Genomic DNA, 17,845 nt, shown 5'->3' on the forward strand with positions numbered 1-17,845 from the left:
ATCACATGAATTGATAAGCATCTGGGTTGTTTCTACTTTTTTGGTTCTTACAAATAATGCTGCTATGAACAGTAGTGCGTAAGGCTTTCTGAGGTCATATGTTTTCACTTCTCTTGAGTAAACGCCTAGGAGTGTGGAGTCACAGGGTAACTCTGTTTAAAGAATTTCAGTTCAGTCGCTCAGTCATATCCAGCTCTTTGTGACCCCATGAACCACAGCATGCCAGGCCTCCCTGTCCATCACCAACTCCCAGAGTTTACTCAAACTCACATCCATCGAGTCAGTGATGCCATCCAGCCATCTCATCCTCTGTCGTCCCCTTCTCCTCCTGCCCTCAATCTTTCCCAGCATCAGGGTCTTTTCAAATGAGTCAGCTCTTCACATCAGGTGGCCAAAGTATTGGAGTCTCAGCTTCAACATTAGTCCTTGCAATGAACACCCAGGACTGATCTCCTTTAGGATGGACTGGTTGGATCTCCTTGTAGTCCAAGGGACTCTCAAGAGCCTTCTCCAACACCACAGTTCAAAAGCATCAATTCTTCTGCGCTCAGCTTTCTTTATAGTCCAACTCTCACATCCATTCATGACTACAGGAAAAACCATAGCTTTGACTAAATGGACCTTTGTTGGCAAAGTAATGTTTCTGCTTTTTAATATGCTGTCTAGGTTGGTCATAACTAAATTTGTAACCTGACGTATAATAACTGGTTTCCACAAGGAGCATCAATGGATTCTAAAACCATGTGTTAAAAGGCTCTGGGGCAACAAGATAGACTTATGGTGCCCAAAGAATATTTGCAAGTTACTTTTTACATTAGAAAGAAAGGGGGGAATGAATCTTTCACAGTGGAAAACTCTGGTAGTAAATTTCTTATCCATGTGTTCAAACTTGACATCACGAATAGCACACAGTATCCACCAACAAAGCATTCTCCCAAGAATATTTAACCTGAATCTAATTTGGCCCTTAGACCTTACCATTCAATACAGTAGCCACTAGACACGTTTGACACACTTGGAATGTGACTTGACTTGAAATGTGACTCCTCCATATTGAGATGTGCTCTAAGTGTGAAACACACACAGCATTTAAAGAGCTTGATACCAAAAAAAGAAAATTTTAAGTCTCAAGGATAGCTTTTCAACATTTATGATGTTTTGAAGTCATATTTTAGAAATAGTGGATTAAATGAAAATATTGTATTTGTATTAAAATTAATCTTTTTTAACTTTTCAAAATGTGGCTACCAGAAATACTTTCACAAGTAAGACGAAGACAAATACCATATATCAATTACATGTAGCATCTAAAGTATGACATGAATGAACTTATTTACAAAGCAGAAACAGACTCACGGACGTGGAAAACAGATTTATGGTTACCAAAGCAGAAAGGGAGGGATAAATTAGGAGTTTGAGATTAGCAGATATGAACTACTATATATAAAATAGATACACAACAAGGACTTACTGTATACCACAGGAGACTACATCTAGTATCTTGTATCTATATCTAGTAACTATATCTAGTATCCTATATCTAGGATCTGAAAAAGAATATCAGATCAGATCAGATCAGTCACTCAGTCATGTCCGACTCTTTGCAACCCCATGAATCGCAGCACACCAGGCCTCCCTGTCCATCACCAACTCCCGGAGTTCACTGAGACTCATGTCCATCGAGTCAGTGATGCCATCCAGCCGTCTCATCCTCCGTCGTCCCCTTCTCCTCTTGTCCCCAATCCCTCCCAGCATCAAAGTCTTTTCTAATGAGTCAACTCTTCGCATGAGGTGGCCAAGGTACTGGAGTTTCAGCTTTAGCATCATTCCTTCCAAAGAATATATATATATGTATAAATGAATCCATCCTAAAGGAAATCAATGCTGAATAATCATGGGAAGAACTGATGCTGAAGATGAAGTTTCAATACTTTGGCCACCTGATGTGAGGAGCTGACTCATTAGAAAAGGCCCTGATGCTGGGAAAGATTGAGGGCAGGAGGAGAAGGGAATAACAGAGGGTGAGATGGTTGGATGGCATTACTGACTCAATGGACGTGAGTTTGAGCAAGCTCCAGGAGATAGTGAAGGACAGGGAAGCCTGGTGTGCTGCAGACCATGGGGTCACAAAGAGTCAGACATGACTGAGGGATTGAACAACAACAATATAACTGAACCACTTTTTTATACACCAGAAGCTAATATAGCATTGTAAATCCACCATACATCAATTTAAAAAAAATCAAGCCTTCACAGCTACCATAACTCTTTTGACAAAAAAATGGGCACTGTGGCCCAGCCAAGTTGACACATGAAATTAACCATCGAGGAACTTTCCTGGAGGTCCAGTGGCTAAGAGGTCATGATCTCAATGCAGGCAGCCCAGGTTTGATCCCCGATTGGGGAACTTGATCCTAAATGCCACAAAGACTCCACACAGCCAAATAAACAAAATAAGAAAATAAAAAGTATATTCTTAGAAAAGAAAAAAGAAACTAACCATCTTAACCAATAATGATTAAAAAATGTTTTTAATTTAAAAATTGAATGCAACAAAGGCATGATTGGGCTGGGGGTGCATCAGTGCCTTGAAGCCTCAGTCTCCCTGAAAACTGGGAGGAGCCATTTGGAAGAGGGGATGATGTTTGGAAGAGGGTCTCGTGAGAACTGACACGCAGCTAGTGGTGGCAGGGCCCCTGGCATTTGCCTTTGGCCTGGGCGGCCAAGGAGATGGAGTGGGAAAGACCCTGAGGCTGGCTGATGTGGGTGAGGGAACCAGAGGTCCATGTACAGCTGTGCCGTGCTCGGTGAGTCCACACAGCCCCCGTGCTGGTGAAATGTTGTAGCTGAACCATGGAAAATGCCGGGATTCTTGGCCTCCAGAGAAGAAGAATTCAATCCGGGGCCAGAGACAAGGCTTGATTGCTCAGAGCTTTTGTGTAATGCAGTTTTATTAAAGTATAAAAGAAATAGAGAAAGCTTCTGACATAGACATCAGAAGGGGGCAGAAAGAATACCTGCAGGCTAGTCTTTAGCTGGCTGTTAAATAGCTACTAGCAGTCTGCTAATTGGAGAAAGGAAACGTCTCAAAACTCAGAGACTCACCAGGTGAGTCATCCCAGGCCATAAAACGATTGACATGAATCTTGAAGAAAGCCAGGTTTTCCATACAAATATATAGCTTCATTAACATAGATTAGGAGAACAATGCATGAGTATAAAATATTGGTTTGTCAAGTGGTTCTGAGCCTAAATCTGAGCCTTTAAACGACTGGAAGATAGAGTCTAAGGTAAATGCATAGCACAGTAACATAGCTAGAGACAAACATTTCCATAAGAAAAATACATTGGCGAGCTCAAGGTTTGAGAAAAGCTAAGTTCGGATGGAACCAGGTGTCATTACGGCAACACAGAATTTTAAGAGAAACCTCTTTTTAAATTTGTATAGAGAAGGGGAAAAAATGTAACACTAATTTGTTTCCTCCTGCCCCTTAGATCAGATCAGTCGCTCAGTCGTGTCCGACTCTTTGCGACCCCATGAATCACAGCACACCAGGCCTCCCTGTCCATCACCAACTCCCCGAGTTCACTCAGACTCATGTCCATCGAGTCAGTGATGCCATCCAGCCATCTCATCCTCTGTCATCCCCTTCTCCTCCTGCCCCCAATCCCTCCCAGCGTCAGAGTCTTTTCCAATGAGTCAACTCTTCGCATCAGGTGGCCAAAGTACTGGAGTTTCAGCTTTAGCATCATTCCTTCCAAAGAAATCCCAGGGCTGATCTCCTTCAGAATGGACTGGTTGCATCTCCTTGCAGTCCAAGGGACTCTCAAGAGTCTTCTCCAACACCACAGTTCAAAAGCATCAGTTCTTCGGCGCTCAGCCTTCTTCACAGTCCAACTCTCACATCCATACATGACCACTGGAAAAACCACAGCCTTGACTAGACGAACCTTTGTTGGCAAAGTAATGTCTCTGCTTTTGAATATGCTATCTAGGTTGGTCATAACTTTCCTTCCAAGGAGTAAGCGTCTTTTAACTTCATGGCTGCAGTCACCATCTGCAGTGATTTTGGAGCCCCCAAAAATAAAGTCTGACACTGTTTCCACTGTTTCCCCATCTATTTCCCATGAAGTGATGGGACCAGATGCCATGATCTTCGTTTTCTGAATGTTGAGCTTTAAGCCAGTTCCTCTTCACTTTCTGCCGTAAGGGTGGTGTCATCTGCATATCTGAGGTTATTGATATTTCTCACAGCAACCTTGATTCCAGCTTGTGTTTCTTCCAGTACAGCATTTCTCATGATGTACTCTGCATAGAAGTTAAATAAACAGGGTGACAATATACAGCCTTGACGAACTCCTTTTCCTATTTGGAACCAGTCTGTTGTTCCATGTCCCGTTCTAACTGTTGCTTCCTGACCTGCATACAAATTTCTCAAGAGGCAGATCAGGTGGTCTGGTATTCCCATCTCTTTCAGAATTTTCCACAGTTTACTGTGATCCACACAGTCAAAGGCTTTGGCATAGTCAATAAAGCAGAAATAGATGCCTTTCTGGAACTCTCTTGCTTTTTCCATGATCCAGCGGATGTTGGCAATTTGATCTCTGGTTCCTCTGCCTTTTCTAAAACCAGCTTGAACATCAGGAAGTTCATGCTTCACATATTGCTGAAGCCTGGCTTGGAGAATTTTGAGCATTACTTTACTAGCATGTGAGCTGAGTGCAATTGTGTGGTAGTTTGAGCATTCTTTGGCATTGCCTTTCTTTGGGATTGGAATGAAAAGTGACCTTTTCCAGTCCTGTGGCCACTGCTGAGTTTTCCAAATGTGCTGGCATATTGAGTGCAGCACTTTCACAGCATCATCTTTCAGGATTTGGAATAGCTGAACTGGAATTCCATCACCTCCACTAGCTTTGTTCGTAGTTCGCCCCTTAAGAGAAAGATAAAAAAGATCTGAGACTGGCAGCCTATTTCCTCCCTTTGGAGACCCCTGGCCTTCCTGTCTGTTACCCTCTCACTGGAGTCTCAAGACTAGGGGGCTGAGTTGAGCCGGAGCCAGCCCCTTGCCCGAGGAGCACTGTCACCCTCTCTGGAGACATGGACAGCTCACTCTGGCTGGAGACAAAGTCCAGGCAAGGCTGGCGGAAGGCTTTCCTCTCCCCCAGAGCCTGGCGATTTTCTGACAGCTCTCCTGCCTTGCGCGGGGCTGGAAGCCAGCCCTCCCGGTGGGCTGGGGAGGAGGGCTAGGATATGGATAGACTGATGGAGCGTCAGCCTGAGCCAGGGTGGCGGGGGAGTGGGTGGCGCTCATCCCTGCTCCATTGTCATCCCAGGCAAGTCACCAAGGGGACCGTCTCCAGACGCCCAGAACCAGAGAGGAGAGAAACTCTGTTTGGGGGCAGCGTGTGCTGCAGGCTTGCTTCCCCCTAGAAGCAGTTGTAGGGAAGGAGGAAACAGACAGAACAGGCTCCACCTCGAAAGCAGGACTCCATCTTGGGCCAGACTGTGGACTTTGAGCTATTTGCCCAGTATCTATGGAAACAATGTACCAACTGGAAAACCAGACCCCCCAAGAAGGAACAGCCCCGGGGCTCGTACCTAGACTCTCCATCGCCTAAAAGAATACCCTAATTATCTGTGTAACCAAATAGAATCATACATTCTATTATGCTTATTGGGATATGACCACAGGCCTATTGATCATTGTCCACTGTTAACTGCCTAGGCTTAAGGCATATAAATCACGGGTTAACTTTGATTGTATCTTTCTTTTCCTTTGTTCAGACTAGTTTCAGGGAATTTGGGGAGGCAGGTTTGTGCACATACACTTAGGGTATATAAAGTTTTCACAAAAAACGGTCGGGGTCCTTGGCTAAGAGGAGACTCTGCCTTGGGCCTGCCGGTGTAATAAACTGCACTCCACTATCTGCATCATCCTTCTGAGGGAGTTTATTTCCTGGAACGCGTGGCTATAACAGTGGAGCGTAGAAACTGTCTAGTTTTCTGTGTCTCTTCCCACTGTGTTCCTTGCAGACCGTTCAATGCCTTCCCCCGGGGTGTCATTTTCCACTTGCCCTCCCTGTTGTTTGAAATGGCCCAGAGCTCCTTAAGCTGTAGCCTGAGGTCATCTCTGAGAGAAACTCTCTCTGCACACTTAAAGTGGAGACACGAGCTCACAGCACGGGGGTGCCGGCCGGGGTGAGCCCCACCAGGGGGCCCTGAGGTCTGGGGTCTGGAGGGGTCGCCAGAGGCAAGCTTGGCTGCCAGGGGTCAGCTCCCCCGAGGGAGGGCTGGGGAGAGGTGAGGAGGGGGCTGCAGAGATGACCGCTGGGCTAGCTAAGCTGGCCTGGTACGTCCTGAGTTCACTGTCAACCCAGAGGAGCATCCCACATCCGCACAATCACCCCAGCCAGGAGCGCCTCTGTCTGGAAAGGCCACCGGAGAGGTCCCCAGGTTGTACTCTGAGGTCTGCAGATCAGTTTGTGGATTGCATTCTCTATCTACAAACTGAGGGTTACTGATGGAAGAGACACCATTGTTAGGAGCCTGTGATCTCACGGTCTGGGCCCCAGGGCAAGTGCGGGGCTTGGGACGCAGGTGGCTGGTGGGCAGTGCCTGGACCAAGGCAGATAGAGGAATGCCTCGCTTGTTCTGGAAACTTCTTCAATCTGTGACAACCCTTAACGACCCCCAGAGAAGAAATCATTGTCCTCAGAATTATGTTCTGCAATCTTCGAATGAGCAATGCTTCTTTTGGGGTGGATCGTGGCTCAATGGACGAAATATTTACCTTACCATGTCCCCAGGAGGGGGATAAATTTGTTCTGAGTCATTCCTCGTGGACACATCCCTGTGCCTGCAGGAATATGTCCAAGGTGACCTTGAACCTCCAGCGACAGCTTTCATTGTTGACCTGTTTCCCACTCAGGCTGTTTAAATTGCACTTATGTAGACTGGATTCCCTGGTCCAAAGCGACTCTTTCTCTACCGTCTAGTGTGTGCGTGCTCCGTCGTGTCAACCTTTTGTGATCCCATGGACTGCAGCCCGCCAGGCTCCTCTGTCCATGGAATTCTCCAGGCAAGAATACTGGAGTGAATAGCCATTTCCTTCTCCAGGGGAATCTTCCCGACCCAGGGAGGAAACCTGCATTTCCTGCTTTGGCAGGCAGATTCTTTAGTACTTGCACCACCTGGGAAGCCCTGAGATTCTTTTCATTATTTGCTTATTTGCCTGTGTCACGTCTTAGCTGCAGTGTGCAGGATCTTTAACTGTGCCCTGCGAACCCTTGGTTGGGACAAGTGCGTTCTAGTTCCCTGACCCGGGATCGAACGCAGGCCCTCTGCATGGGGAGCTTGGAGTCTTAGCCACTGGACCACCAAGGAGTCCCACTATGACTCTCTTTATGAACTGTGTCCAGAAGGGGAGAGACCATTTCAAACTATGTAGCATGAGAAGAGGGCACTATCTGCTGTGTTTTCCCAGCCCTTTATTGTGTGTCTTTTCTCTCTTGTTAAATTGTAAGTTTCTTAACTGCAGAGACCTTTCACAAATTCTATCTTTCCTATTGGGGTTTTACCAATGCCCTGTGAGGTTAGCTACATATGTGAGATGAGTGATAACTTGTCATACTGCTGCTGCTGCTAAGTCGCTTCAGTCGTGTCCAACTCTGTGCGGCCCCATAGACGGCAACCCACCAGGCTCCCCCATCCCTGGGATTTTCCAGGCAAGAGCACTGGAGTGGGTTGCCATTTCCTTCTCCAATGCATGAAAGTGAAAAGTGAAAGTGAAGTCACTCAGTCGTGTCCAACTCTTAGCGACCCCATGGACTGCAGCCCACCAGGCTCCTCCGTCCATGGGATTTTCCAGGCAAGAGTACTGGAATGGGGTGCCATTGCCTTCTCCGGATACTTGTCATAGACAGTAATAACAGTAATAAAAATTATCTTTGAGGCAGTGGATTGAAGCTGGCTTCTGCCTTCTTCTGAGACCCAAGGACGGAACCCTCATCTCCTGCTTGGCAGGAGGGTTCCTTACCACTGAGCGCCAGGGAAGCCCTCTTCTTGAAACTGCCAATAAATATCCAGGAATTTAGGGGATCTGGTTGCTAAGCTGTTGATGCCTTGACATTAGCCATGGTAGGAATATTTACACCATAGAAACTGGCAAAGGCTGCAAATCAGGATTTTGACTTTCCTGTCAAAGAAACAGTTTATGGACTTCCCTGGTGGCTCAGTGGATAAGAATCCGCCTGCCGGTGCAGGGGACTTGCGTTCTATCCCTGAAGATCCCACGTGCTGAAGGGCAATTAAGCCTGCGCGCCCCAACTACTGAACCCAGGCTCTGGAGCCTGAGAGCCAAAACTACCAAAGCTCTCATGCGTGGAGCCCGCGCTCCACAAGAGAAGCCACCTGCACGGAGAAGCCGGTGCATCCCAACGAAGCGTAGCCCCTGCTCACGGCAACTAGAAAAAGCCAACACACAGCAACGATGACCCAGAGCAAAGATAAACAGAGATGGTTTACCAGCACATGGCTTTTTGAAGATGAGAAAAACCTCCTGTCATTCACTCCTGGAGAAAAATGAGGAAGACACATGGGACCGCGCACCCCCAACCACCACCCCCCCCACCTCATTTGCTCAGAGGATAAAATTCAACTACGCTTTATTTCAGAGAAGGCAATGGCAGCCCACTCCAGTACTCCTGCCTAGAAAATCCCATGGACGGAGGAGCCTGATGGGCTGCAGTCCATGGGGTCGCTAAGAGTCGGACACGACCAAGCAACTTCACTTTCCCCTTTCACTTTCTTTTTTTTTTTTTCCTCTAATTTTATTTTATTTTTAAACTTTACATAATTGTATTAGTTTTGCCAAATATCAAAATGAATCCGCCACAGGTATACATGTGTTCCCCATCCCGAACCCTCCTCCCTCCTCCCTCCCCATACCATCCCTCTGGGCCGTCCCAGTGCACCAGCCCCAAGCATCCAGCATCATGCATCGAACCTGGACTGGCAACTCGTTTCCTACATGATATTTTACATGTTTCATTGCCATTCTCCCAAATCTTCCCACCCTCTCCCTCTGCAACAGAGTCCATAAGACTGTTCTATACATCAGTGTCTCTTTTGCTGTCTCGTACACCGGGTTATTGTTACCATCTTTCTAAATTCCATATATATGCGTTAGTATACTGTATTTATGTTTTTCCTTCTGGCTTACTTCACTCTGTATAATAGGCTCCAGTTTCATCCACCTCATTAGAACTGATTCAAATGTATTCTTTTTAATGGCTGAGTAATACTCCATTGTGTATATGTACCACAGCTTTCTTATCCATTCATCTGCTGATGGACATCTAGGTTGCTTCCATGTCTTGGCTATTATAAACAGTGCTGCGATGAACATTGGGGTGCACGTGTCTCTTTCCCTTCTGGTTTCCTCAGTGTGTATGCCCAGCAGTGGGGTTGCTGGATCATAAGGCAGTTCTATTTCCAGTTTTTTAAGGAATCTCCACACTGTTCTCCATAGTGGCTGTACTAGTTTGCATTCCCACCAACAGTGTAAGAGGGTTCCCTTTTCTCCACACCCTCTCCAGCATTTATTATTTGTAGACTTTTGGATCGCAGCCATTCTGACTGGTGTGAAATGGTACCTCATAGTGGTTTTGATTTGCATTTCTCTGATAATGAGTGATGTTGAGCATCTTTTCATGTGTTTGTTAGCCATCTGTATGTCTTTTTTGGAGAAATGTCTATTTAGTTCTTTGGCCCATTTTTTGATTGGGTCGTTTATTTTTCTGGAGTTGAGCTGTAGGAGTTGCTTGTATATTTTTGAGATTAGTTGTTTGTCGGTTGCTTCATTTGCTATTATTTTCTCCCATTCTGAAGGCTGTCTTTTCACCTTGCTAATAGTTTCCTTTGATGTGCAGAAGCTTTTAAGGTTAATTAGGTCCCATTTGTTTATTTTTGCTTTTATTTCCAATATTCTGGGAGGTGGGTCATAGAGGATCCTGCTGTGATGTATGTCGGAGAGTGTTTTGCCTATGTTCTCCTCTAGGAGTTTTATAGTTTCTGGTCTTACGTTTAGATCTTTAATCCATTTTGAGTTTATTTTTGTGTATGGTGTTAGAAAGTGGTCCAGTTTCATTCTTTTACAAGTGGTTGACCAGATTTCCCAGCACCACTTGTTAAAGAGATTGTCTTTAATCCATTGTATATTCTTGCCTCCTTTGTCGAAGATAAGGTGTCCATATGTGCGTGGATTTATCTCTGGGCTTTCTATTTTATTCCATTGATCTATATTTCTGTCTTTGTGCCAGTACCATACTGTCTTGATAACTGTGGCTTTGTAGTAGAGCCTGAAGTCAGGTAGGTTGATTCCTCCAGTTCCATTCTTCTTTCTCAAGATCGCTTTGGCTATTCGAGGTTTTTTGTATTTCCATACAAATTGTGAAATTATTTGTTCTAGCTCTGTGAAGAATACTGTTGGTAGCTTGATAGGGATTGCGTTGAATCTATAAATTGCTTTGGGTAGTATACTCATTTTCACTATATTGATTCTTCCAATCCATGAACATGGTATATTTCTCCATCTATTAGTGTCCTCTTTGATTTCTTTCACCAGTGTTTTATAGTTTTCTATATATAGGTCTTTAGTTTCTTTAGGTAGATATATTCCTAAGTATTTTATTCTTTCCGTTGCAATGGTGAATGGAATTGTTTCCTTAATTTCTCTTTCTGTTTTCTCATTATTAGTGTATACGAATGCAAGGGATTTCTGTGTGTTGATTTTATATCCTGCAACTTTACTGTAGTCATTGATTATTTCTAGTAATTTTCTGGTGGATTCTTTAGGGTTTTCTATGTAGAGGATCATGTCATCTGCAAATAGTGAGAGTTTTACTTCTTCTTTTCCAATTTGGATTCCTTTTATTTCTTTTTCTGCTCTGATTGCTGTGGCCAAAACTTCCAAAACTATGTTGAATAGTAATGGTGAAAGTGGGCACCCTTGTCTTGTTCCTGACTTTAGAGGAAATGCTTTCAATTTTTCACCATTGAGGATAATGTTTGCTGTGGGTTTGTCATATATAGCTTTTATTATGTTGAGGTATGTTCCTTCTATTCCTGCTTTCTGGAGACTTCTTATCATAAATGGATGTTGAATTTTGTCAAAGGCTTTCTCTGCATCTATTGAGATAATCATATGGTTTTTAGTTTTCAATTTGTTAATGTCGTGTATTACATTGATTGATTTGCGGATATTGAAGAATCCTTGCATCCCTGGGATAAAGCCCACTTGATCATGGTGTATGATCTTTTTAATGTGTTGTTGGATTCTGATTGCTAGAATTTTGTTAAGGATTTTTGCATCTATGTTCATCAGTGATATTGGCCTGTAGTTTTCTTTTTTTGTGGGATCTTTGTCAGGTTTTGGTATTAGGGTGATGGTGGCCTCATAGAATGAGTTTGGAAGTTTACCTTCCTCTGCAATTTTCTGGAAGAGTTTGAGCAGGATAGGTGTCAGCTCTTCTCTAAATTTTTGGTAGAATTCAGCTGTGAAGCCGTCTGGACCGGGGCTTTTGTTTGCTGGAAGATTTTTGATTACAGTTTCAATTTCCATGCTTGTGATGGGTCTGTTAAGATTTTCTATTTCTTCCTGGTCCAGTTTTGGAAAGTTGTACTTTTCTAAGAATTTGTCCATTTCTTCCACGTTGTCCATTTTATTGGCATATAATTGTTGATAGTAGTCTCTTATGATCCTTTGTATTTCTGTGTTGTCTGTTGTGATCTCTCCATTTTCGTTTCTAATTTTGTTGATTTGATTTTTCTCCCTTTGTTTCTTGATGAGTCTGGCTAATGGTTTGTCAATTTTATTTATCCTTTCAAAGAACCAGCTTTTGGTTTTGTTGATTTTTGCTATGGTCTCTTTTGTTTCTTTTGCATTTATTTCTGCTCTAATTTTTAAGATTTCTTTCCTTCTACTAACCCTGGGGTTCTTCATTTCTTCCTTTTCTAGTTGCTTTAGGTGTAGAGTTAGGTTATTTATTTGACTTTTTTCTTGTTTCTTGAGGTGTGCCTGTATTGCTATGAACTTTCCCCTTAGGACTGCTTTTACCGTGTCCCACAGGTTTTGGGTTGTTGTGTTTTCATTTTCATTCGTTTCTATGCAAATTTTGATTTCTTTTTTGATTTCTTCTGTGATTTGTTGGTTATTCAGCAGCGTGTTGTTGAGCCTCCATATGTTGGAATTTTTAATAGTTTTTCTCCTGTAATTGAGATCTAATCTTACTGCATTGTGGTCAGAAAAAATGCTTGGAATGATTTCTATTTTTTTGAATTTACCAAGGCTAGCTTTATGGCCCAGCATGTGATCTATCCTGGAGAAGGTTCCATGTGCGCTTGAGAAAAAGGTGAAATTCATTGTTTTGGGATGAAATGACCTATAGATATCAATTAGGTCTAACTGGTCTATTGTATCGTTTAAAGTTTGTGTTTCCTTGTTAATTTTCTGTTTAGTTGATCTATCCATAGGTGTAAGTGGGGTATTAAAGTCTCCCACTATTATTGTGTTATTGTTAATTTCTCCTTTCATACTTGTTAGCATTTGTCTTACGTACTGTGGTGCTCCCATGTTGGGTGCATATATATTTATAATTGTTATATCTTCTTCTTGGATTGATCCTTTGATCATTATGTAGTGACCTTCTTTGTCTCTTTTCACAGCCTTTGTTTTAAAGTCTATTTTATCTGATATGAGTATTGCTACTCCTGCTTTCTTTTGGTCCCTATTTGCATGGAAAATCTTTTTCCAGCCCTTCACTTTCAGTCTGTATGTGTCCCCTGTTTTGAGGTGGGTCTCTTGTAGACAACATATGTAGGGGTCTTGTTTTTGTATCCATTCAGCCAGTCTTTGTCTTTTGGTTGGGGCATTCAACCCATTTACATTTAAGGTAATTACTGATAAGTATGTTCCCGTTGCCATTTACTTTATTGTTTTGGGTTCGAGTTTATACACCGTTTTTGTGTTTCCTGTCTAGAGAATATCCTTTAGTATTTGTTGGAGAGCTGGTTTGGTGGTGCAGAATTCTCTCAGCTTTTGCTTGTCTGAAAAGCTTTTGATTTCTCCTTCATACTTGAATGAGATCCTTGCTGGGTACAATAATCTGGGCTGTAGGTTATTTTCTTTCATCATTTTAAGTATGTCTTGCCATTCCCTCCTGGCTTGAAGAGTTTCTATTGAAAGATCAGCTGTTATCCTTATGGGAATTCCCTTGTGTGTTATTTGTTGTTTTTCCCTTGCTGCTTTTAATATTTGTTCTTTGTGTTTGATCTTTGTTAATTTGATTAATATGTGTCTTGGGGTGTTTCTCCTTGGGTTTATCCTGTTTGGTACTCTCTGGGTTTCTTGGACTTGGGTGATTATTTCCTTCCCCATTTTAGGGAAGTTTTCCACTATTATCTCCTCAAGTATTTTCTCATGGTCTTTCTTTTTGTCTTCTTCTTCTGGAACCCCTATGATTCGAATGTTGTAGCGTTTAATATTGTCCTGGAGGTCTCTGAGATTGTCCTCATTTCTTTTAATTCGTTTTTCTTTTATCCTCTCTGATTCATTTATTTCTACCATTCTATCTTCTAATTCACTAATCCTGTCTTCTGCCTCTGTTATTCTACTATTTGTTGCCTCCAGAGTGTTTTTAATTTCACTTATTGCATTATTCATTATATATTGACTCTTTTTTATTTCTTCTAGGTCCTTGTTAAACCTTTCTTGCATCTTCTCAATCCTTGTCTCCAGGCTATTTATCTGTGATTCCATTTTAGTTTCAAGATTTTGGATCAATTTCACTATCATTATTCGGAATTCTTTATCAGGTAGATTCCCTATCTCTTCCTCTTTTGTTTGGTTTGGTGGGCATTTATCCTGTTCCTTTATCTGCTGAGTATTCCTCTGTCTCTTCATCTTGTTTAAATTGCTGAGTTTGGGGTGTCCTTTCTGTATTCTGGCCGTTTGTGGAGTTCTCTTTATTGTGGCGTTTCCTCACTGTGTGTGGGTTTGTACAGGTGGCTTGTCAAGGTTTCCTGGTTAGGGAAGCTTGTGTCGGTGTTCTGGTGGGTGGAGCTGTATTTCTTCTCTCTGGAGTGCAATGAAATGTCCAGTAATGAGTTATGAGATGTCTATAGTTTTGGGGTGACTTTGGGCAGCCTGTATCTTGAAGCTCAGGGCTGTGTTCCTTTGTTGCTGGAGAATTTGCTTGGTATGTCTTGCCCTGGAACTTATTGGCCCTTGTGTGGTGCTTGGTTTCAGTGTCGGTATGGAGGCATTTGATGAGCTCCTGTCAATGAATGTTCCTTGGAGTCAGGAGTTCCCTGGAGTCAGGGTTTGGACTTAAGTCTCCTGCTTCCGATTATCGGTCTTATTTTTACAGTAGTTTCAAAACTTCTCCTTCTATACAACACCATTGATAAAACATCTACATTAAAGATGATAAGTTTCTCTACAGTGAGGGTCACTCAGAGAGGTTCACAGCGTTACATGGAGAAGAGAAGAGGGAGGAGGGAGTTAGAGGTGACCCAGATGAGATGAGGTGAATCAATAGTGGAGAGAGTGGGCTAGCCAGTTGTCACTTCCTTATGTGCACTCCACAACTGGACCACTCAGAGATGTTCACGGGGTTATACAGAGAAGAGAAGAAGGAGGAAGGTAACAGAGGTGGCCAGAAGGATAAAAGGGGGGAATGAAAAGGAGGGAGACAGATCCAGCCAGTAATCAGTTCCCTAAGTGTTCTCCACCGTCTGGAACACACAGAAATTCACAGAGTTGGGTAGAGTAGAGAGGGGTTAGGGAGGAGACACAGGCGACCTGGTGGAGAAAAAGGAGGGTCCAAAGGGAGAGAGAGCAGTCAAGCCAGTAATCTCACTCCCTAGTGAAAAATGGGTCCTGAAGATTGGGTCCTTAAAGTTACAAAATTGGTAACAAATACATAAAAGCAAAAATTAAAAATCTAGAGTAGAGTTTGGAATTTCAAAAATACGACGTTAAAGAAAAGAAGAAGGAAAAGAAAGAGAGAAAGAACGAACATACAAAAACAAACAAGGTCGCGAAAATTATAAAGAAAGTACAGGTACAAAATTGATAACTAATACCAGAAAGCGAAAATCAAAAATCTAGAGTAGAGTTTGGAATTTCAAAAATACAATGTTAAAGAAAAGAAGAAGGAAAAGAAAGAGAGAAAAAACGAACAAACAAAAACAAACAAGGTCGCGAAAATTATAAAGAAAGTACAGGTACAAAATTGATAACTAATACCAGAAAGCAAAAATTAAAAATCTAGAGTAGAGTTTGGAATTTCAAAAATACAATGTTAAAAAAAAAAAAAGAAAAGAAGAAAAATAAAGAGAGGAAACAAACAAACAAATACGAACAATGTCATAAAAATTATAAAGAAAATACAGGTACAAAATTGATATCAAATACCAAAAAGCATAAATTAAAAATCTAGAGTAAAGTTTGGAATTTCATATGTACAATGTTATATAAAAGAAGAAGAGAAAGAAACAGAGAAGAAGAAAAAAAAAAAAAAGTCACAGAAATTATATAAAAAAAAACTATAGGTACAAAATTGATAACATATACCAAAAAGCGAAAATTAAAAATCTAGAGTAGAGTTTGGAATTTCAAAAATACAATGTTAAAGAAAAGAAGAAAAAAACAAAAACAACAACAAAAAAAAACCAAGGTCAAAAAATTATAAAATATATATATATGAAGTTTGCTGAAGAAGAAAAAAATAGGGTCTTTTTTTTTTTTCCTTTTTTTTTTTTTGCAAAGTAATAGGTTATAAAAGTGAAAATTAAAGGAACAATAGAGGACTTAAAATTTTTTTTTTTTAATTAAAAAAAAAAAAGAAAGAATGATCGTAAAAATAATAAAAATATATCTAGGACTTTTTTGTTTTTTTTTTTTGTGGGTGTTGTGGGTTCAGTTCATTTTTGGCTAGTTCCTTGGTCAGATTTATATTTCTCAAGATCTATAGGCCCCTTCCTATGTAGTCCATAGTAACCACAGGGTTTTGATCTATTGCCTATAGCTTCCAAGGCGTTTCCCTCTGTTATATCTTCTTCTGTTTGCTAGTCTCTTCAGTATCTGGTTTCCGCCCTGACTCAAAGGGCACGGTGGAGGACACTTTTTTTTTTTTTTTTAGGCTTACTTGTTCAGTCGCGCTGTGGGGAGGGAGGGAGGGAGGGATGCTGCAAACAAATAACACTGGCGTGGGCTCGCAGTGGCTCAGCCACCCTGGGTCTGCCCCCGCTCACGGCGCGTGTAGCCTCCCTGTCCACACTGCTCGGACTCTAGGTTGTTCCGCCGGGAACAATCCGAGGCTGGCCCTGGGCTGCATGCACCTCCCAGGTCCAAGCCGCTCAGGTTCAGGCACTCGGGTAGTCCTCAGAGGCGCAGACTCAGTTGGGCCTGCGTTTTGTGCTCTTCCCAGGTCTGAGCGCCAATTTGCTCTTCCCAGGCGAGCGCCAATGCTGCGACTTATCGCCTCCCTGCCACTCGGTTATCTGGATGTAAAACCGGCGCACCTTCTCAGGCAGATGTTGACCGTCCAGACCCCCAAGAAGTTTTAGTTAGCAAAGAAGCCTGCTTACAATTTTATAGATAATGTCTCTCTGGGGCTGCGATTGCCCCCTTCCGGCTCTGGCTGCCTGTCACTGGAGGGGGAAGGTCTACAGCCGGCTATCTCTGTTCAGTCCTTTGTTTCGTGCGCGGGCCTGGCGGTCTTAGGTTAGGGCTGGCTTTTCGCGTGGTAGGTATCCCACAGTCTGGTTTGCTAGCCCAAATTATTTCGCTCAGATAGCGCTCAGGGTATTCAGGCCAAATTCTTACTCTCAGCGATGCAGCCCACGCCGCGCCTCCCTGCCCAGCCCCGGTTTGCTAATGGCGGATGCAGGCGTCTGCGCTGCTTCTCTGCTGGGGGAGTTACTGTAGGGCTCGCAATCTGCGAGTTTTAAATTGTTTATTTATTTTTTCTCCCTGTTATGTTGCCCTCTGTGCTTCCAAAGCTCGGCACAGATTCGGCAGTGAGAAGGTTTCCTGATGTTTGGAAACTTCTCTCTTTTTAAGATTCCCTTCCCGGGACGGAACTCCGTCCCTCCCTCTTTTGTCTCTTTTTTTTTGTTTTTAATATTTTTTCCTACCTCCTTTCGAAGAGTTGGGTTGCTTTTCTGGGTGCCTGATGTCCTCTGCCGGCATTCAGAAGTTGTTTTGTGGAATTTACTCGACGTTTAAATGCTCTTTTGATGAATTTGTGGGGGAGAAAGTGTTCTCCCCGTCCTACTCCTCCGCCATCTTGGCTCCTCCCCCTCCCCTTTCACTTTCATGCATTGGAGAAGGAAATGGCAACCCACTCCAGTGTTCTTGCCTGGAGAATCCCAGGGACGGGGGAGCCTGGTGGGCTCTATGGGGCCGCACAGAGTTGGACACAACTGAAGCGACTTAGCAGCAGCAGTAGCATGCTTTATTTGCTTTCTAGAATATGTTTTCTTTTTTTTTCTCAATATCTGGGTTAAAGATGGGTAACTGAAAATACTCATAATATTCCCAGGCACATGTGCTGTGGAAATGTAAACAACCCCTCCCCCACCCTTTCTCATGTACGCTTTGGTTCAGCCAGGAAATTTTTGCTGAGAGAATGCAAGTCTTTGCAGATGCTCAGAATGTTGAACCGCAGGTCTTACCGTCATCATTTTAGACACTTGTTTACTTTAAAGAAACTGTAGGGTAGGAATGTGAGATTCAGCTAATATCACAAAGTCTGGTTTTCTGAAAATAACTTGCCATTT

At 42.8% G+C, this 17,845-nt stretch overlaps 1 long non-coding RNA gene across 1 annotated transcript; it reads right to left on the reverse strand.

The window, feature by feature from the left end:
- Positions 1-2,933: 2,933 nt before the first annotated feature.
- On the reverse strand, positions 2,934-17,367 carry LOC147378889 (uncharacterized). Its single transcript, XR_015170007.1, has 2 exons — positions 17,201-17,367; positions 2,934-4,931 (listed from the first exon to the last, which is right to left on the reverse strand). It is a non-coding gene; the product is annotated as an uncharacterized LOC147378889 (long non-coding RNA).
- Positions 17,368-17,845: the final 478 nt, after the last annotated feature.

Source organism: Bos grunniens, chromosome 1 (assembly GCF_055505025.1).
Source record: "Bos grunniens cultivar Pamir isolate PY7600 chromosome 1, Bosgru_T2T1.0, whole genome shotgun sequence".
Classification (NCBI taxonomy): domain Eukaryota; kingdom Metazoa; phylum Chordata; class Mammalia; order Artiodactyla; family Bovidae; genus Bos; species Bos grunniens.